The sequence below is a fragment of the Passer domesticus genome, unplaced genomic scaffold (genome assembly GCF_036417665.1).
Source record: "Passer domesticus isolate bPasDom1 unplaced genomic scaffold, bPasDom1.hap1 HAP1_SCAFFOLD_138, whole genome shotgun sequence".
NCBI classification, from domain to species: Eukaryota; Metazoa; Chordata; class Aves; order Passeriformes; family Passeridae; genus Passer; species Passer domesticus.
Genome location: NW_026989929.1, coordinates 32648 through 55141, shown reverse-complemented (window position 1 = coordinate 55141; position 22494 = coordinate 32648). Strand labels below are relative to the sequence as shown.

The window sequence follows — 22494 nt, the reverse complement described above, 5'->3', positions numbered from 1 at the left end:
AAAGCATCACTGCCTTCACAGAACCACATTGGTCCCTCCAGGAGGACTGCGGCCACCATTTCACTGGACTGCTAGCATCACCCTGAGCAAGAGGATGCCAGGTTGTGTTCTGACTCTCTCTGTGATTTCTGGTAGTACTGCCCTTTTATTTCCATTTTCCTAGGAAAGACTGTTATTCCTAGTGCCCTATCTTTGCCTGAGAGCCCCTTCATTTCAAAATTATCATACTTTGGAGGGAGTTTCCATTTCCCATTTCAAGGGAGGCTCCTACCTTTGATAGCGGACCCCGGTCTTTTCAAATCAAGACAGGCCGAGGGACCCTGAAAGCCAACATGCTCATCCCTTGTTTTTCCCCAAACCAGAACATCCCATTCCCAAACCTTGGCCCAATGGAGGCGGAGGAGGAGGCGGCGAGGAAGAGGAAGATGGACCCGGAGCCCCATGCATGTGAGGAGGAAGTCCCTGCCCCTTTCCCCCTCTCTCCTGCTCCATCTCCCAGCCCAGCATGGCCCCCAGATGCAGGGCAACCTCGCTGCCAACGCCATCCTGCCAGGGACGCACTGGGGGGATCTCCTAGCCCTTCCCTGTGGCACGGAGGCAAATCCCATCCTCTTCTTGTCCTTCCTCCACCAGGGAAGGAGCTGAGGATGGAGACCAGGCAGGACAAATCCCCACAGCAGAAGCTCGTGGAAGAGGCTGTTTTGAGCGGATGCATGGTGCAGGAATGCAACAAGGAGGAAAAGCTCCAGAAGTCGTGCATGAGGGGCAGTTGCAAAAGCAGACTGCAGGGATCTGAGGAGGAAAGACCCACCATGGGCCACGGAGGTGGCCGAAGCTCGGTGCTGGGGCTCCCTGAGCAGCTCCAGGATGGCGAGAAGCCCCACAAGTGCTCAAAATGTGGGAAGAGCTTCAGGTGGAGCTCCGAAGTGATGCGCCACATGAGAATCCACACAGGGGAACAGCCATACAAGTGCATGGAGTGTGGCAAGAGCTTCAGGACAAGCTCTGAAGTGAACAGACACTGTAGGAGTCACACAGGGCAACGGCCCTACCAGTGTGCCACGTGTGGGAAGAGCTTCTGCGACCGGGCCGACCTGAGCAAACACCTGAGGAGCCACGCGGGGGAACGGCCCTACATGTGTGAGGAGTGTGGGAAGAGCTTCATCCAGAGCTCCCACCTGGTTGTCCACATGAGGAGCCACAATGGGGAGAGGCCCTATGAGTGCGGGGAGTGTGGGAAGAGCTTCAGCCACAGCTCCAGCCTGATTGTCCACCTGAGAAGCCACAGCGGGGAAAGGCCCTATGAGTGTGAGCAATGCAGGAAGAGGTTTCTGAGCCATTCCTATCTCCTCCGCCACCAGCGCATTCACACAGATGACAGGCTCTTCTGCTGCCCTGACTGTGGCAAGAGCTTCAAGCACAAGTCCAACCTCATCCGACATCATCGCATCCACACAAGGGAGAGGCCCTAGGAGTGTCCCAAGTATGGCAAGAGCTTCTCGCAGCGGTCTGCCTTGACCACACACCATTGGAGACACCACTAAGAGAAGCCCTGCGAATTCCCCGAGTGCAGGAAGAGCTTTGTGCGCTGCTCCAGCTTCATCCCCCATGGGAAGATCTGCTCTGGATGATCCTCATTGACCCCTAGTGGGCAGAGTCCCAGTGATCCATGGTGCCATTGATCCATGTTGGGAAGACACCGGCCTGGGGGCTCCACATCCTCCTGGCTTCCCATGGTCGCCTGAACTCATCCACAGATCAACATTTGAAATCCATTGTGGAGAGACAATTTGTTGACTTGTGACCCCAGAAAAATCAACTTTTTGCATCTTCTGGTGCCATCAAGCTATACTGGATAGCCTTGGAGGTCTTCTCCAACATAAATGCATTGTTTTAATTGCCTCTACTCCATGGACATCTTCCACAGCCACATGAGGATGGACTGGGGCAAAACCCACCATTTTGGAAAGAGTGGGGTGGAAATCCCTCCAAAAACGGTTCTTCCCACCCACCCAAGCACAGGAATACTCTGCTGGCAGGCACACGTCAATTATTTTGTTTTGGCCTTGAAACGGAAAGCTTTCTGTTCATCCCCTTGAGAACCCTGAAACTGGGGTTAAAATAAAGGCATTGAACTAATGCATGGATGGAGGCATGTGGGGGACAGTGACATATGTGGGGTCATGGGGGGACATGGGCATGAAGGGACATGGGGAAGATGGATGGGGACATGGACATGGGGAACACAGACATCGATGGGTATGTGTAGGGACACATGGGGACACAGCCACACAGCCCTGGCTGGGGACATGAGGCATCATGGACATGGGAGGGAACATGGCAAACATGAATGTGGACATGAGGTGGGACAGGATCAGTGCCACCACCAGTGCCACCCCAGTGCCACCAGCTCCTTCATCTTGGCCATGTCCCTCATGCACTTCCTCTCACCACATCCCCACTGCCACCACTGCGCTGTCCCTGCCAGAGGTTCCAGAGCAGCTGAACAAGAATGCCCTGCTCTGGAACTGTGCCCATGTCCCCCTTTCCCACTTCCCACTCTCCCCTCTCCAGGATCCCCCTCTTCCCACTCTCACCCCCCTTCCCCCATTCATTCCCATGTCACCCCACTCCCAGTCTTATCCTGCTCCCATCCCAATCCAGATCCAATTCCCAGTGTCGTTCCCTCTCCCTGTTCCATATTCTCTGTCCCGTTGCCATTCCCATATTCTCTGTCCCATAATCCCTGTCCTGTTCCTGTTCTCACACTTCCGGTCCCCCTGCCAGTCCCACATTTCCATTTCGATATTCCCTCTTGTTGGCAGGCATGAAATAGAAGCCTCTCTGAGTTCCTCAGAGAGAAAAAGTAATGTAGGGATTGAATGAGAACCTTTAGAGAAACTACAATATATTAAGCCACACAGACATGAAGGAGAAGTGTAAGGTTTCGTTTTAAGTACAAATATATGGTAAGCTCCTTATGAGATTGTATTAGCGACTAAAAGGCCCTAAGGCCTACTTTAAAGTTCAAGAGTGTTACCTTTCACAAAATTAGCTTTGTTCCTGACATAATAAAAACAGCAGAACATTGCTTGCATTTCTAGATAGAACAGATAGAACCATTTGCTTGAATAGATAAACTGTATACATAGATTTTGGCTACTAATGGACACTACGTTTGCACATTAGAATCAAACTCAGATTAGTGTAGGAACAAAGTTTGAGAATTGTGTTTTTAGCTGATTGGATGATTCATTAATAAAATCGTCCTCTGCTGGGATGGAAAAAAATGAGGAAACAAAAGAAGAAGAAAAAAGATGTGGGAGTACCTCCTGTTCCATCTGCTCAATACATGGGGTCTTAATGCTAGAAAGCTTTTAGCATGAACTTTAATACTCTGAACTCTTTGCCTTCCAGACTGATGGATTCATGTAATAAACAGCTTTACAACAACCAACAACTGCTTTTGTCTCTTTGAAAACCCACGCACAGCTCAACACCTCTTCCCTTCCCATATTCCCATTCCCAGTCCCCTTCCTATGTAGCTCTTTCCAGTGTTGGTGCCATCTTCCTAATCCCCATCCGATATTCTCTCTCCGCTTCCTGTTTCCATATTTGCTATCCCATATTCCCACTCCTCTTCCCGTTCTTGTATTCCGGCTCCCACTCCCGTTCCCGTATTTCCATTTCTATATTCCCTCTCCCGTTCCCATATTCCCATCCTCAATCTCATTCCAAGTCTCTCTCCCATATTTCCGCTTCCATTTACAGTCCCTCTTCCCATTCCCAGTCCCCATTCCTGGTCCCATACCTGCTTCCTGTCCCTTATTCTTGGTCCCCGCTTCCAGTCCCTGTCCCCATTCCTGGTCCCCATTCCTGGTCCCCATTCCTGGTCCCAGGCACATACAAAAACATCACAGAAGGAGTCAGAATCCAACCACATACCCTCTTGGCCAGAGAGTTAGTAGCAGTCCAGTGAAATGGTGGTTGCAGTCCTTCTGCAGTCATAGATGTGCTTCTTTTGAACAAATGGTCCTGTAGAAGGGTGGAGTTTTCCTCTGCAGATCCAGTGGTGGTGTAGATGGGCCTGGTCTTCCTCTGGGAATCCGCTGGGAAAAGGCTGCTTGAGGTGTTCCAAATCTCAGATTGTATTCAGGCAGGAATGCTTGGCTCCTCTCCCTGAGTGGAGCATTTCACCATGGGATGATGCAATTTTATCAGTCATGCAGTGGGGTTCAGTGGCTCATTAACAGAAGATAGCTCCCAGGAGGGAGGATGGCTTGTGGAAGAGATAAAGTAAACTGGCCAATTAACAGGACATAACTGCCCCCACCTCTATCAGATTGGAAATAGAATATACCCATCTTACAGCCCAGGACAGTCCTGTCTTCCCTGTCCCATTCCCAGTGCCTGTCCCCGTTATTGATCTCATTCCCAGTCCCTGTCTTGTTTTTCCAGTCCCATTCCAAATCCAGCTCCCATATTCCCAGTCTCCTACCCCGTTCTTGTTCTGTATTCCCAGTCCCAGGTCCCGTTCCCGGTCCCTCTCCTCATTAGTGGTCCCAGCCCCTTCATTCCAGTCCCATTCCTGCTCCCTGTCCCTGTCCACATTCCTGCTCCCATTCCCAGTCTCTGTCCCCATTCCCCATCCCGTTTGCTCTTCCTGTCCCGTATTCTCAGTCCCAGTCCCCATTCCTGCTCCTGGTCTTGGTCCCTGTCCCCACTCCTGGTACCGTTTCCCATCCCTGTCCACATTCCTGTTCCCAGTCCCTGTGCCCTCTCACTGGACGATGCTGCCATCACTCCGACCCCTTGGATCCCCCCTATTCCTTGTGGCTTCAATTCCCACTTCAACTCCCAATTAAGTACCCAATTAAATTAATAATTAACCCTTGCAGGGCCTTTTCCCGGTGCTGTTCAGAGCCAGTGGGGGCTCGCCCTCACTTCGCAAAATTCCTCCTCCGGTGCCACAACCAGGATCCATGCCCATTCCGAATCTCCCATGGGATCTGTGCCCATTCCCAATCTCCAACAGGTTCCGTCAGCATTCCCAGTCTCCAATGTGATCCATGCCATTCCCATTCTTCAGTGGGATCCCCGCCCATTCCTGAGATTATGGCAAATCTTCAGGGTTATCCCAAATTCTCCATCCCCTCTAGATCATCACAGGTAGGCATACCTAGCTTCTCCACTCCCGCCCTCTTTTTATTTTTCCACCCACTTATCCCCTTTTCCGTCATTTTCTCCCCTTCTTCATCCTTTTTTCCCCCTTTTCTACCTCTTCCCCTTGGAAAAAGAGGTGGAAAAAGCAGGAAAATAGCAGAACAGCCCTGGGAGCAAGAAATTAAAATATTACGCAAACAATTAATTTCAAAACAGAGAAAAAAGGAGGGGAAAAAGTCATCAAATCCCAACAAAGGGCAGAGAGATTTTTGAAATTTGCTGTCAAAATAAAGATGGAATTTGGCCACAAAATTCCCCCCCAAAAATAGGGAAAACCCAAGGCAGAGATACTCCATGGATGGTTCTTCTCCATCCAGAAGAACCAAGGAGGAGGAGGAAGAGGTGGGAACAAAAGAGAGGAACTGATAGAAAAATGTGGGGAAAAAGAAAATCGAATGTGCTGGGGGAGAAAGGGAGAGGAAAGGGAGTAAAGTGGAGGAAAGAGGGAGAAATGTGGGCAAAATTGAAAAACAGTGGTAAAGAGGGATAAAAGGGGAAAAGGCAGAAAAAAGTGGGGGATAATATGAGAGAAACAGAGACAAAGGAAACAACGGGAAAAAGAAGGGGAAAAGAGTGAGAGAAAACAGAAAAGGCGGGAAAGGAAATAAAAGTGGGGGAAAAAGAGAGGAAAATAGGAGAAAAGAGTGAAAAGAGAAAATGAGCAAAAATGCAACACAAGCTGGAAATAGTTGGAATAAAGTAGGATTTGATTTGGGGACCCACTGAGAACTGGGAATTTCTGCCTCATGGCTTCCCCTGGTAATTCTGAGGATGGAAAGGGAAAGCATGGAAGTGTAGAAAAAAAAGCCATGCATTCTCTCTCCCCTTGAGAATGTCAGTTCCAGCTCTCTGGCCATGTCAATGATGTGCAAGAGTGTGATACTGCAGATGACCTGGTGGCCATTATTCCAGCTATAGGGCACCCTCTCCCGTGGCTTGTCGTCCAACATGGAAATGTGAGAATACTGATTATGGAAGGGGATATCCATGTACTCATAGCTGGAAGTGTTTGTGTGATAGGTGAAACAAATCTTGGCGCTGGCCAGGTGGGAATTGGTGATGTAGACAATCTGGCAAATCATGAAGGACTGGTCCGCTCTTGGTTAGGGGCATCCCGTATCCCAACTGCAAAGGACTTCCAAATTTCCCACTATCCACTCTGTCCCTGGTGCTGTCATCTGCATGGTGACAAGGACGGTCTTGGCGAGCTGCTGCGCAAAGCTCACAAGCCGCCTGCCATTGGCCCAGTACTTGTCCCAGGGGCTCATGAAGAAATACATGAGGCAGCACCACAGTTCCTCCTCCTCTTCCCGCTTCTCCTTCTCCGGTACTGGCAGTAGCACTGGGCAGAGCCCGGGGCTGCCTCAGCCATTCCATACTGGAAGCCCCGCTTTAACAGCCGCCCAGTCTCTGGGGACACCCAGCGGTGTCACTTTGATCCGGTGGGCCCCCCTGCACAGGATTGCCCCCCGCTCCGTGTGTCCCTCAGCCCACTGTCACCCCTTTCCCAGTGTCTCCCCCGTCCCACCATCAACCCTGTGCCAGTGTCCACCTTACTCGGTGTCCTCCCCTGGTCTGTGTCCCTCCTTGTCTTAGGTTGCAATGCAAGATGGAAGCAGATGTATTCTATCACCATCTGTTGAAACCTGGTGCAGCAGTGTTCTTTATCTCTTCCATGACCCACCCTCCCTCTGGGGAGACAACTTCAGTTAACAGGCCATTGAGTGTTCCTGCATGAATGAGAAAATGACATCATCCCATTGTGAGATGCTCCGCCCAGAGGGAGGAGCCAAGCATTCCTACCTGGTTATAAGCTGAGATTTGAAACACACCATGGCAGCCTTCTCCCACTGGATTCCCAGAGGAAGACCAGGCCCATCTACACCACTACTGCACCTTCAGAGGAAAACTACATCCTTCCAAAGCATCACTGCCTTCACAGAACCACATCGGTCCCTCCAGGAGGACTGCGGCCACCATTTCATTGGACCTCTGAGCAAGAGGGTGCCAGGTTGTGTTCTGACTCTCTCTGTGATTTCTTGTAGTACTGCCCTTTTATTTCCATTTTCCTAGGAAAGACTGTTATTCCTAGTGCCCTATCTTTGCCTGAGAGACCCTTCATTTCAAAATTATCATACTTTGGAGGGAGTTTCCATTTCCCATTTCAAAGGAGGCTCCTACCTTTGATAGCTGACCCCTGTCTTTTCAAATCAAGACAGGCCGAGGGACCCTGAAAGCCAACATGCTCATCCCTTGTTTTTCCCCAAACCAGGACTTCCCATTCCCAAACCTTGGCCCAATGGAGGAGGAGGAGGCGGCGAGAAAGAGGAAGATGGCCCGGGAGCCCCATGCAGGTGAGGAGGAAGTCCCTGCCCCTTTCCCCCTCTCTCCTGCTCCATCTCCCAGCCCAGCATGGCCCCCAGATGCAGGGCAACCTCGCTGCCAACGCCATCCTGCCAGGGATGCACTGGGGGGATCTCCTTGCCCTTCCCTGTGGCACGGAGGCAAATCCCATCCTCTCCTTGTCCTTCCTCCCCCAGGGAAGGAGCTGAGGATGGAGACCAGGCAGGACAAATCCCTGCAGCAGAAGCTCGTGGACGAGGCTGTTTTGAGCGGATGCATGTTGCAGGAATGCAACAAGGAGGAAAAGCTCCAGAAGTCCCGCATGAGGGGGAGCTGCAAACGCAGATCACGGGGATCTGAGGAGGAAAGACCCACCATGGGCCATGGAGGTGGCCGGAGCTCGGAGCTGGGGCTCCATGAGCAGCTCCAGGATGGGGAGAAGCCCCACAGGTGCTCAAAATGTGGGAAGAGCTTCAGGTGGAGCTCCGAAGTGATGCGCCACATGAGAATCCACACAGGGGAACAGCCATACAAGTGCATGGAGTGTGGCAAGAGCTTCAGGACAAGCTCTGAAGTGAACAGACACTGTAGGAGTCACACAGGGCAACGGCCCTACCAGTGTGCCATGTATGGGAAGAGCTTCTGCGACCGTGCCGACCTGAGCAAACACCTGAGGAGCCACGCGGGGGAACGGCCCTACATGTGTGAGGAGTGTGGGAAGAGCTTCATCCAGAGCTCCCACCTGGTTGTCCACATGAGGAGCCACAATGGGGAGAGGCCCTATGAGTGCGGGGAGTGTGGGAAGAGCTTCAGCCACAGCTCCAGCCTGGTTGTCCACCTGAGAAGCCACAGCGGGGAGAGGCCCTATGAGTGTGAGCAATGCAGGAAGAGGTTTCTGAGCCATTCCTATCTCCTCCGCCACCAGCGCATTCACACAGATGACAGGCTCTTCTGCTGCCCTGACTGTGGCAAGGGCTTCAAGCACAAGTCCAACCTCATCCGACATCATCACATCCACACCAGGGAGAGGCCCTAGGAGTGTCCCAAGTATGGCAAGAGCTTCTTGCAGCGGTCTGCCTTGACCACACACCATTGGAGCCACCACTAAGGGAAGCCCTGCGAGTGCCCCAAGTGCAGGAAGAGCTTTGTGCGCTGCTCCAGCTTCATTCCCCATGGGAAGATCTGCTCTGGATGATCCTCACTGACCCACAGCGGGCAGAGTCCCAGTGATCCGTGGTGCCATTGATCCATGTTGGGAAGACACCGGCCTGGGGGCTCCACATCCTCCTGGCTTCCCATGGTCACCTGAACTCATCCACAGACCAACATTTGAAATCCATTGTGGAGAGCCGATTTGGTGCCTTGTCACCCTAGAAAAATAAACTTTTTGCATCTTCTGGTGTCATCAAGCCGTACTGGATAGCCGTGGAGGTCTTCTCCAACATAAATGCATTGTTTTAATTGCCTCTACTCCATGGACATCTTTCACAGCCATATGGGGATGGACTGGGGCAAAACCCACGATTTTGGAAAGAGTGGGGTGGAAATCCCTCCAAAAACGGTTCTTCCCACCCACCCAAGCACATGAATACTCTGCTGCCAGGGACACATCAATTATTTTGTTTTGGCCTTGAAACGGAAAGCTTTCCGTTCATCCCTTTGAGAGCCCTGAAACCGGGGTTAAAATAAAGGCATTGAACTAATGCATGGATGGAGGCATGTCGGGGACAGTGACATGTGTAGGGTCATGGGGGGACATGGACATGAAGGGACATGGGGAACATGGATGGGGACATGGACATGGGGAACACAGACAATGGATGAGTATATGCAGGGACACATGGGCACACAGCCACACAGCCCTGGGTGGGGACATGAGGCGTCATGGACATGGGAGGGAACGTGGGAAACATGAATGGGGACATGAAATGGGACAGCATCAGTGCCACCACCAGTGCCACCCCAGTGCCACCAGCTCCTTCATCTTGGCCATGTCCCTCATGCACTTCCTCTCACCACATCCCCACTGCCACCACTGCGCTGTCCCTGCAGGAGGTTCTGAAGCAGCTGATCATGGATGCCCTGCTCTGGAACTGTGCCCATGGCCCCTTTCCCTCTTCCTACTCTCCCCTCTCTAGGATCCCCATCTTCCCACTGTCACCCCCTCTTCCCCCATTCATTCCCATGTCACCCCACTCCCAGTCCTATCCTGCTCCCATCCCAATCCAGATCCCATTCCCAGTGTCATTCCCTGTCCCTGTTCCATATTCTCTGTCCCATTGCCATTCCCATATTCTCTGTCCCATAATCCCTGTCCTGTTTTCATTATCGTATTTCCGGTCCCCCTGCCAGTCCCACATTTCCATTTTGCTATTCCCTGTTGTTGGCAGGCATGAAATAGAAGCCTCTCTGAGTTCCTCAGAGAGAGAAAGGAATGCAGGGATTGAATTAGAACCTTTAGAGAAACTACAATATATTAAGCCACACAGACATGAAGGAGAAGTGTAAGGTTTAATTTTAAGTAAGTAGAAATAGATGGTAAGCTCCTTAGGACATTGTGTTAGCGAGTAAAAGGCCCTAAGTCCTACTTTAAAGTTCAATAGTCTTACCTTTCACAAAATTAGCTTTGTTCCTGACATAACAAAAACACAGCAGAACATTGCTTGCATTTCTAGATAGAACAGATAGAACCATTTGCTTGAATAGATAAACTGTATACATAGATTTTGGCTATTAACTGACACTACTTTTGCACAAATTAGTATCAAACTCAGATTAGTGTAGGAACAAAGTTTTAGAATTGTCTTTTTAGCTGATTGGAAGATTCATTAAGAAAATCTTCCTCCTCTGGGATGGAAAAAAAGAGAAGAAATAGAAGAAGAAGAAAGCAGTGGGAGTTGCTCCTGCTCTGTTTGCTCAGAACATCAGGACTTAGTGCTAGAAAGCTTTTAGCATGGACTTTAATACTCTGAACTCTGTGCCTTCAAGACTGATGGATTCATGCAATAAACAGCTTTACAACAACCAACAACTGCTTTTGTCTCTTTGAAGACCCACGCACAGCTCAACACCCGTTCCCTTCCCATATTCCCATTCCCAGTCCCCTTCCTATGTAGCTCTTTCCAGTGTTGGTCCCATCTTCCAAATCCCCATCCGATATTCTCTCTCCGGTTCCTCTTTCCATATTTGCTATCCCATATTCCCTGTCCTCTTCCCGTTCTTGTATTCCGACTCCCACTCCCGTTCCCATATTTCCATTTCTATATTCCCTCTCCCTTTCCCATATTCCCATCCCCAGTCTCATTCCAAGTCTCTCTCCCATATTTCCGCTTCCATTTGCAGTCCCTGTCCCCATTCCTGGTCCCCATTCCTGGTCCCAGTACCATACAAAAACATCACAGAAGGAGTCAGAGTCCAACCACATACCCTCTTGGCCAGAGAGTTAGTAGCAGTCCAGTGAAATGGTGGTTGCAGTCCTCCTGCAGGCATAGATGTGCTTCTTTTGAACAAATGATCCTGAAGAAGGCTGGAGTTTTCCTCTGCAGAACCAGTGGTGGTGTAGATGGGCCTGCTCTTCCTCTGGGAATCCACTGGGAAAAGGCTGCTTGAGGTGTTCCAAATCTCAGATTGTATTCAGGCAGGAATGCTTGGCTCCTCTCCCTGAGTGGAGCATTTCACCATGGGATGATGCAATTTTATCAGTCATGCAGTGGGATTCAGTAGCCCATTAACAGAAGATAGCTCCCAGGAGGGAGGATGGCTTGTGGAAGAGATAAAGTAAACTGCCCAATGAACAGGAGATAACTGCCCCACCTCTATCAGATTGGAAATAGAATACACCCATCTTACAGCCCAGCACAGTCCGGTGTTCCCTGTCCCACTCCCAGCGCCTGTCCCCATTATTGATCTCATTCCCAGTCCCTGTCTTGTTTTTCCAGTCCCATTCCAAATCCAGCTCCCATATTCCCAGTCTCCTACCCCGTTCTTGTTCTGTATTCCCAGTCCCAGGTCCCGTTCCCCGTCCCTGTCCTCATTAGTGGTCCCAGCCCCTTCATTCCAGTCCCATTCCTGCTCCCTGTCCCTGTCCACATTCCTGGTCCCATTCCCAGTCTCTGTCCCCATTCCCCGTCCCGTTTGCTCTTCCTGTCCCGTATTCTCAGTCCCAGTCCCCATTCCTGCTCCTGGTCTTGGTCCCTGTCCCCATTCCTGGTACCGTTTCCCATCCCTGTCCACATTCCTGTTCCCAGTCCCTGTGCCCTCTCACTGGACGATGCTGCCATCACTCCGACCCCTTGGATCCCCCCTATTCCTTGTGGCTTCAATTCCCACTTCAACTCCCAATTAAGTACCCAATTAAATTAATAATTAACCCTTGCAGGGCCTTTTCCCGGTGCTGTTCAGAGCCAGTGGGGGCTCGCCCTCACTTCCCAAAATTCCTCCTCCACTGCCAGGACCAGGATCCATGCCCATTCCAGACCTCCAATGGGATCTGTGCCCATTCCCAATCTCCAACAGGTTTCGTCAGCATTCCCAGTCTCCAATGTGATCCAGGCCATTCCCATTCTCCAGTGGGATCCCTGCCCATTCCTGAGATTATCGCAAATCTTCAGGGTTATCCCAAATTCTCCATCCCCTCTAGATCATCACAGCTTCTCCACCCCATTCCTCTTTCTCCTTTTCCACCCTCTTATCCCCTTTTCCATCCTTTTCTCCCCTTTTCCATCCTTTCCCCCCCCTTTTCTGTCTCTTCCTCTTGGAAAAAGAGGTGGAAAAAGCAGGGAAATAGCAGAACAGCCCTGGGAGCAAGAAATTAAAATGTTACTTAAACAATTAATTAAAAACGGAGAAAAACTGCGGGGAAGAAAAGTCATAAAATCCCACCAATGGGCAGAGAGATTTTTTAAATCTGCTGTCAAAATAAAGATGGAATTTGGCCCCAAAATTCCCCCCAAAAATAGGGAAAACCCAAGGCAATTCAGCTCCATGGATGTTTCTTCTCCATGCAAAAGAACCAAGGAGGAAGAGGAAGAGAAGGGAAAAAACTTGAGGAACTGATAGAAAAATGTGGGGTAAAGGAAATCAAATGAGCTGGGGGGAAAAGGAGGAAGAGGGGGAGAAAAGGGAGAAAAGTGGGGGAAAGGAGGAGAAATGGGGGCAAAAAGGAAAATTAGGAGTACAGAGGGATAAAAGGGGAAAAGGCAGAAAAAACAGGGGGAAAAATGTGAGGGAAACAGAGAAAAAGCAAACAATGGGAAAAAGAAGGGAAAAGGAGTGAGAGAAAAGAGAAAAGGTGGGAAAGGAAAAAGAAAAAAAAGATGGGGAAAAGGGAAAAAAAGAGAGGAAAATAGGGAAAAAGTGTGAAAAGAGAAAATGAGCAAAAAATGCAGCACGGGTTGGAAATAGTTGGAATAAAGTAGAATTTGATTTGGGGACGCACTGAGAACTGGGAATTTCTGCCTCATCGCTTCCCCTGGTAATTCTGAGGATGGGAAAAGAAAGCATGAATTCTCTCTCCCCTTGAGAATGTCAGTTCCAGCTCTCTGGCCATGTCAATGATGTGGAAGAGTGTGATATTGCAGATGACCTGGTGGCCATTATTCCAGGCACAGGGCACCCTCTCCCGTGGCTTGTAGCATGGAAATGTGAGAATACTGATTATGGAAGGGGATATCCATGTACTCATAGCTGGAAGTGTTTGTGTGATAGGTGAAACAAATCTTGGCGCTGGCCAGGTGGGAATTGGTGATGTAGACAATCTGGCAAATCACGAAGGATTGGCCCGCTCTCGCTTTGGGGTATCCCGTATCCCAACTGCAAAGGACTTCCAAATTTCCCACTATCCTCTCTGTCCCTGGTGCTGTCATCTGCATGGTGACCAGGACGGTCTTGGCGAGCTGCTGCGCAAAGCTCACAAGCTGCCTGCCATTGGCCCAGTACTTGTCCCAGGGGCTCATGAAGAAATACGTGAGGCAGCACCACAGTTCCTCCTCCTCTTCCCTCTTCTCCTTATCCGGTACTGGCACTGGCATTGGGCTGAGCCCGGGGCTGCCTCAGCCATTCCATACTGGAAGCCCCGCTTTAGCAGCCGCCCAGTCTCTGGGGACACCCAGCGGTGTCACTTTGATCCGGTGTGCCCCCGTGCTCAGGATTGCCCCCTGCTCCGTGTGTCCCTCAGCCCACTGTCACCCCTTTCCCAGTGTCTCCCCCGTCCCACCATCAACCCTGTGCCGGTGTCCACCTTACTCGGTGTCATCCCCTGGTCTGTGTCCCTCCTTGTCTTAGGTTGCAATGCAAGATGGACGCAGATGTATTCTATCACCATCTGTTGAAACCTGGTGCAGCAGTGTTCTTTATCTCTTCCATGACCCACCCTCCCTCTGGGGAGACACCTTCAGTTAACAGGCCATTGAGTGTTCCTGCATGAATGAGAAAATGACATCATCCCATTGTGAGATGCTCCACCCAGAGGGAGGAGCCAAGCATTCCTACCTGGTTATAAGCTGAGATTTGAACCACCACGGCAGCCTTCTCCCACTGGATTCCCAGAGGAAGACCAGGCCCATCTACACCACTTCTGCACCTTCAGAGGAAAACTACATCCTTCCAAAGCATCACTGCCTTCACAGAACCACATCGGTCCCTCCAGGAGGACTGCGGCCACCATTTCATTGGACTGCTAGCAACACCCTGAGCAAGAGGGTGCCAGGTTGTATTCTGACTCTCTCTGTGATTTCTGGTAGTACTGCCCTTTTATTTCCATTTTCCTAGGAAAGACTGTTATCCTAGTGCCCTATCTTTGCCTGAGAGCCCCTTCGTTTCAAAATTATCATACTTTGGAGGGAGTTTCCATTTCCCATTTCAAAGGAGGCTCCTACCTTTGATAGCTGACCCCTGTCTTTTCAAATCAAGACAGACCGAGGGACTCTGAAAGCCAACATGCTCATCTCTTGTTTTTCCCCAAACCAGGACTTCCCATTCCCAAACCTTGGCCCAATGGAGGCGGAGGAGGAGGCGGCGAGGAAGAGGAAGATGGCCCGGGAGCCCAATGCAGGTGAGGAGGAAGTCCCTGCCCCTTTCCTCCTCTCTCCTGCTCCATCTCCCAGCCCAGCATGGCCCCCAGATGCAGGGCAACCTCGCTGCCAACGCCATCCTGCCAGGGATGCACTGGGGGGATCTCCTTGCCCTTCCCTGTGGCATGGAGGCAAAGCCCATCCTCTCCTTGTCCTTCCTCCCCCAGGGAAGGAGCTGAGGATGGAGACCAGGCAGGACAAATCCCCACAGCAGAACGTCGTGGAAGAGGCTGTTTTGAGTGGCTCCACATCCGAGGAATCCAGTGGGGAGGAAAATCCCCGGAGATCCCGCATGAGGAGGGGCTGCAAACGCAGATCACGGGAATCCGAGGAGCAAAGACCCACCCTGGTCCGGGGAGGTGGCCGGAGCTCAGAGCTGGGGGTCCATGAGCAGCTTCAGGATGGGGAGAAACCCCACAAGTGCTCGGAATGTGGGAAGAGCTTCAGATGGAGCTCCGAAGTGATGCGCCACATGAGAATCCACACTGGGGAACGGCCCTACGAGTGTGATAAATGCTGGAAGAGGTTTCAGACCAGCTCCAGTCTCCTCAGGCATCAGCGGAGTCACATCGAGGAGAGGCCCTTCTGCTGCCCCATTTGTGCAAAGGGCTTCAAGCTCAAGTCTGTCCTCATCACCCACCTGCGCATCCACCGCGGGGAGAGGCCCTATGAGTGTCCTGAGTGTGGAAGGAGTTTCACCCAGCAATCCACCCTGACTGCCCACGTGAGAACCCACACGGGGGAACGGCCCTACGAGTGTGCAGAGTGTGGGAAGGGCTTCAGGACGAGCTCTGATCTGACCATCCACCAGAGAACCCACACGGGGGAACGGCCCTATGAGTGTGGGGAGTGTGGGAACAGCTACCAGAGAAAGTGCCACCTGACCCACCACATGGAAATGCACACAGGACTGGAACGGCCCTACAAGTGTGGACAGTGTGGGAAGAGCTTGAGGTCGAGGTCTGAACTGATTGTCCACCAGAGGATCCACACGGGGGAACGGCCCTTTGAGTGTGGGGAGTGTGGGAAGAGCTTCATGTCAAAGTCCCTCCTGACCCGCCACTAGAGGAGCCACACTGGGGAGAGACCCTACAAGTGTGATCAGTGCAAGAAGAGGTTTCAGACCAGCTCCAGTCTCCTTCTACACCAGCGCATTCACACAGATGAGAGGCCCTTCCGCTGCCCTGACTGTGGCAAGGGCTTCAAGCAGAACGCCACCCTCATCAACCACCAGCGCATCCACACTGGGGAGAGGCCCTACAAGTGTCCCAAGTGTGGGAAGAGCTTCTCACAGAGCTCTACCTTGACCCAACACCAACGGAGCCATCACTAAGGGAAGCCCTGTGAGTGCCCCGAGTACAGGAAGAGCTTTGTGCGCTGCTCCAGCTCCATCCCCCATGGGAGGATCCTCACTGGATGATTCCCAGTGACCCACAGTGGGCAGAGCCCCGGTGATCCATGGTGCTGGTGATCCCTGTTGGGAAGACACCGGCCTGGGGGCTCCACATCCTCCTGGCTCCCTGTGGGCACCTGCACACATCCACAGACCAACATTTGAAATCCATTGTGGAGAGCAGATTTGTCAACTTCTGACTCCAGAAAAATCTCTCTTGTTACATCTTTTGATGTCATCAAGGAACGCTGGACGGCCGTGGAGGTCTTCTCCAACAGAAATCCATCATTTTAATTCTCTCTGTCCCACTGTTATCTTCCGCAGCCAAATGGGGAGGGACTAGGGTAAAACAACTGATTTTAGAGACGGTGGGGTAGAAACCTCTCCAAAAAAGGTTCTTCCCACCCACTGAGGGACATGGTTGCTTTGCTGGCAGGGAGACATAAATTGTTTTATTTTGGCCTTGAAACAAAAATGTTTCTGTTCATCCCTTTGAAAGCCTTGAAAGTGGGGTAAAAGTAAAGACATTGAACTAAGGCATAGATGGGACATGGGTGGGAACATGGGAAACATGGATGGGGACATGAGCTAGGACAGCAACAGTGCCACCACCTGTGCCACCACAGTGCCACCAGCACCTTCATCTTGGCCATGGCCAAGCACTGTCTGATGCAGTTCCTGCCACCACGTCCCCACTGTCACCACTGCAGTGTCCCAGCCGAATGTCACCACCCATCAGGGCAGGACGGGGACCTTGTTCAGCTGGTGACAAGTAGCCCAGAAGTGATTGACAGGCACCAGGGTGTCCCAGGGCCACTGCACTCAGGGGACCCCAACCTCCGCAGGGGACAGGGCAAGGCTCAGTTTCACCCGGGGGCTCACGTGGCCCCAAGCTGGGTGTCAGCCGAAGTGTCCTAATGGCAGTGCTCCCACAGTTGTGGCAACATTGTCCCCTGATGTGTGTCCTGGTGGCATCACATGCCCTCTGCTCTCTTTGTCCCCATTCCCCACCATGCTCCCTGTGCCCTCTGTGTCCCTGTCCTGCCCCTTGTGTCTCTGTCAGCCCTCTGGGTGTCCCTGTCCTCCCTGTGACTCGCTGTCCCCATCTCCCCTGTGTGTTGCTGTACCCTTCTGTGTGTCCCTGTCCCTGTTCCCTACCCTCAGGGGGGCCAAAGTCCCCAAGGTCCTGGCCCATGTCCCACAGGGTGTCCCCACATCCCTCAAGGTGTCTCCATGTCCCTCAGGATGTTGCCGTGGCTGCTCCTGGCACTGTCTGTGCTTGCCCCAGCGCAGGTAGGGACATGCCACAACACCCTGTGACACCCTGTGACTCTAGATGACATCCTGCAACAGCCTTTGTCCTCTGATTTCGGGTCCTTTCCCCGCACTTTGCGACCTTTCCCCATTTTGGATCCTTTCCCCCCGGCTGCTGATGCTGGGCCTGTTTCCCCCAGAACACGGTGGCGCTTTAGACTGCCAGGGAACTGCTGATTCATGTTTAACTTGCCCTTGGCCAGGACCCCCAGGTCCCTCCCTGCAGCTGCTCTCCAGCCTCTCCTTCCCCAGTCCATACACCGAGGCAGGGGTGCCCATGCCTGGGGCAGAATCTGACCCTTGCCTTGTTAAACTCCATGCTGTTGGTGATTGCTCATCTCTGTTTTGAAGGTCTCTCTGTAGAGCCTCTCTGCCCTCCAGACAGTCGACAGCTCCTCCCAGTTTACTGTCATCTGCAAATTTACTGATTATCCCTTCAAGGTCACAGCCCCACCATTCTGAAGAGACATCAGAATGTCCCTCAACCTCAACGTCTGGCTGTCCTGGGTGATCCTCGCCACAACCACCACTGTGTGGGTCATCCAACAACCCAAACAAAACGTTTGGGTCACTCTTGCAAAGTCCCTTCAACAAGACAGTTTTTGCCTGGCCAGGGGCAGTGTGGAGGATCCTCTGTCCACATGCCTCCTGGGAATACCACTCAAAGGAGATGAGGGCCCACTCACAGGTAGGGAACCCCACTCGGTGGACACCTGGGACAGGTGGATGAGGACACTACCATGTGCACCAGAGGAACCCCGAGAATTGGGCCTGTTGGGGTCCTTCCCAATTTCACAATGTGTCCATTTTGATATAAGACTGACAGGAAGTTCTTACAGCTATCTAAAAAGAGTGACACCTATCAGCAAATTTTATGAGAGTAATTGGTGCAGCTACACCACCAAAACACCATCTTGGTCCTCATTCCAACCCAAGGTGCTTCCCCAAGGAGAGTTCTTTATCAGTGGAGATCGAGTCTGGCATGGCATTCCATCCTGCCTCCTAGGAGGGCCATGCTCCCTTGGCCATTTCCTTCCCTCACCCCAGATTTCACCCTAAGTAGAGATTGGAGGAGACAGAACCAATTGTCACGTCAAAAGAGAATATACAGAATTCAATAGAAATTGTGAAAATTTATGACTGGGACAAATCCAGGAGGGTGGCGGCTTCAGTATTATTACCTTAGCCACAGCTAAGGCCCTCTGTGAGATTTTTCACCTGGGGTGCTGGCTTAGCAAGCAGGCCAACACAACATCCACTGCTTTGAGCAATCTGCTAAAAGACAAAGAGATCACCAGGCACACAACCCTCCAAAATCAGCAGCCATTGACTTCCTCCTGCTAGCCCATGGCCATGGATGCGAGGACTTTGAGGAACTTTGTTGTTTTAATTTAACATCCCACAGCCAGTCCATCCAGTCTAACATCAGGAAGGTTCAAGAATTAGTGAAGGAGATCAAAATGGAGGAAAAGACTGCAGACTGGATGGACAATCTGTTTGGATATATCGACATTCTGGGGTGGGCATCATCCATAAGAAGAAGTTTGTTATGGGTTTTAGCTGTCATTATTATTACTTATGTTTTCATGTTTTATTAAGTTCATCAGGAGAACTGTGGGAGAAGCATTTTTAATACTAACCAAAAAAAAGGGGGAGATGTTGCATCCCAGGGTAACAAAGGAGATGGTGAGATTGGATGCTCTGGGAAGATAGACAGCTCCAGGATAGGGCGACCCAAAGAGGTGTTCTCCCACAGTTCCTTGCCCCATTATGTCAGTGATCCCCGTTACATCATCCGTGTTCTCTTCCCCAGTTCCAGAATGTTCCTCACTCCTGCTTACCCTATTGGTCCCTCTTCCTTACAGCTCCTCCCCTGAATCCCTGTTCATTGTCCCCTTGTAACCCCTCCTTTGTACCGCCCCTGCTCCCGTTGCCCACTAGCCCTCAGACCCGATGCTCCAGCCCCTCTAGTCCCATATAAAACCCTGAGCCCTCCTTTGTTCTTGGTTCTTCTGTGCCTGGACTCCCTCAGCGCGTTAGCTAAAAAACTACCACTGCAACTCCAAACAAAGAGCCCTCCCACCTGCTTTTTTCTATCGACCTGCAATCACCATGGGCAGCACGAGTGTCTGGTGTGCCCTGAGCTGTCCATCCCTTTCTGGGAAGGCGATGGCCTCGGCAGCTACTGCTGCACCACCGCAGACATGCTGTACTTTTTGTTCTTTGCAAAGCAAAGATAAGGAGCCCTTCACATTCTGCTGTTTAAATTAAATTCTCTGAGTACATTTCATGGATTTTGGTGGCTTGGAAACGGTTTGGTGGCATTTTGTGGGTATTTTCTTTCTTTTGCATTTCAGTTCTCTGCTAGAGGAAGTCTCTCATGCGTTTTCCTGTAGAAAGTGGGTGTTCTTGAGTTGAGTGGGGTGTAACTCCACCAAACTCACACACCGATTATAGGAAATGCTTCTGTTTCTATACTCTATTTATATACATATTCACTGATTTTCCTGGAATGAACATGCATATGATAATCATTCCCCCAAGATAATTAACGTATTTTCTCTTCCCTTTCCGCATGCGTTCTTCAGTCCTGGGGGTCTCTTTGGTGGTCCCTGCCAGCTGGCGACCCCAAAGTCACACCTGAACTGGTAAAAGTTGGCACAGCTGGGCTGGTTGCTTTCCAGGTCTTCTTCCTACAGAAAAAGCCTCATTTGGTTCCATCAGCCAATGGGTTCTTTAAAATAAGCCTTGCCCATGATGCCTTTTCTGGGGCTACCTAAAAACAGAGGCCAGACAACACTGAGGGAATAAAAAGTGGTTGTATTTATCAAAGTGCTTTTAGGTACATCTTGGGAAGATGAAAACCCCCTAGGGGCTACACCCAAAAATGGACAGAAACCTTTCCTGGAAACCCCCAAAGGAAAAGGAAAACCAGGAGGAACCCAATCAATAACCACTGGTCAAGAAAATTCAGGGGGAGCCATGTGGGGGTTAGAATTCAGGGGAATCCCAGTGGGGTTGGGGCATCCCTGCAGCATCTCCTCAGCCCCCACCTCCACCCTGGGGCTCTGTGGGGCTCAGGGTGTCCTTGTCCCCTCCCTCTGTGCTCCAGGTGATCTCAGGGCGTTCTCCAGGCTGGGAATGGCCAAAGCAGCCACCGGATTTGGGGCTTGGGCTCTGCAGGAAGTTTTGTGTCTCTGCTTTGCTGCTATGTCTGGGATTTCGGATCCTTGGCACGTGCGATTTCCCAGAGATGGTGATGGGAAAAGCTGGGTTTAGGTGAGAAAAACCGGGTTTAGGTGGGAAAACCCAGGTTTAGGTGGGAAGAGCCAGGTTCAGGTGGGAAAAGCCAGGTTCAGGTGGGAAAAGCCAGGTTCAGGTGGGAAGAGCCAGGTTTAGGTGTTGCCTTGGAACAGTGGGTGAAACATTGTGGGTTCCGGTGCTGACAGGGGTTCTGTAGCTTCCCCAAAAATTCCCCTTTTCTTTGCCCTCGATGAATCCACAAGAGCTGGAGTCAGCTTGGGGTGAGCCCAAGAGAGATTGAAAAGATGGTGGGGGAACGAGGGGGTGACCCTGGGAGCACTGAGGTCAGGCTGGGAGTGATGCGGGGATGGGACTGGGAGCACTGGGGGAGACAATGGGTGAGACTGGGATGGCGCTGCAGGGTGCAACACTGAGTCCACCAGGAGTGAATGGAGAGTCAGCTGGGGCACTGGTTGGAACCGGGAGCAGAGAGAAGAACCAGAGAGTTGTACTGGGAGCACTGGTTGGAACTGGGAGCAGGGAGAGGAACCAGAGAGTTTACTGGGAGCACTCAGGGAAACCAGGGAGTCCTACTGGGTGCACTGGTTGGAAGTGGGATCAGGGAGGGGAACCAGAGAGTCCTGCTGGGAGCTCTGAAGAGAACTGGGAGCACTGAGTTGGGGCACTGGGAGCACTGGGAGGGGGCACTGGGAGCACTGGACACCCCACCACGTGTCCCTGTTGCTCAAGTCCAGCTCCCCCCTGGCTGGGCAAGTGGGGAGGGGTTGGGGGGTCCCCGCAATTTTTGGGTGCCCCCAGCAGGGAGGGTCTGATTGACAGCTGGGGGAGAACGGGTAGCAGGGGGCAATGCAGGGGCTGTCCAGGTGAGGGATTCAGGCTGCACTGGTGTGGATTTTCTCAGTTCAGTCAAAGAAAGAACAGAGATAATTTCTCCCAGGCTGAGCCTGGAAATCTTAGAGGAAAGAATTAAAACAATTATTATCTCTTTTTCTGTAGCCACTGCTTATAGTTAAAGTTCTCTAGAGTGTGCTATTCATAGTCACCAGTAATGGGAGATGTTTTCACTTTGAGACCAATCAGGTCCCAGCTTGGTGACTGAGACTATAAAGCTCGCATCTTCTTACTAATAAAGGAATTATTATTTTGCCTTCTGATCCACCTGAAGACTGGAGTGATTCTTTTCGTCCCTGACTCAACAGCATCATGCTGGGAATGAGAGACGCCAGGAATGAGGGACCCGGGAATGAGGGACCCGGGAATTGAGGGACCCCGGGAATTGAGGGACCCCAGGAATGAGGGACCCGGGAATTGAGGGAACCTGGAAATGAGGGACCCCGGGAATGAGGGACCCCGGGAATGAGGGACCCGATAATTGAGGGACCCGGGAAATGAGGGACCCTGGGAATTGAGGGACCCCGGGAATTGAGGGACCCCAGAAATGAGGGACCCGGGGAATGAGGGACCCTGGAACTGAGGGACCCCGAAATGAGGGAGCCGGGAAATAAGGGACCCTGGGAATTGAGGGACCCGGGAATTGAGGGACCTGGGAATTGAGGGACCCCGGGAATGAGGGACCCGGGAACTGAGGGACCCCGGGAATGAGGGACCCCGGGAATGAGGGACCCGGGAATTGAGGCACCCGGGAATGGGATGGACGGGACCCAGGTGATCCAGGGCCGATCCCGGGGGTCCCGGGGCAATTCCCAGGGATTCCCCGCCCCCGCCGCGTCCCTCGGGCACTTTCGCGCCTCCCAAACGGCGCCTCTGGGATCTGCCCAGCGACTGGTGACGTCACGGACGCTGCCGGCTGCCATTGGCTGCCGCGCGGCGGCGGCGCCAATGGCGAGCAGGGGCGGGGCCGGGGCGGAGCCGCGCGGTGGCTCCAGC

General features: G+C 51.9%; 1 pseudogene; it reads left to right on the top strand.

Annotated features, from left to right (window-relative positions):
* The first annotated feature begins 389 nt into the window (after positions 1 to 389).
* LOC135291857 (zinc finger protein 850-like) lies at positions 390 to 15969 on the top strand (annotated as a pseudogene).
* Positions 15970 to 22494: the final 6525 nt, after the last annotated feature.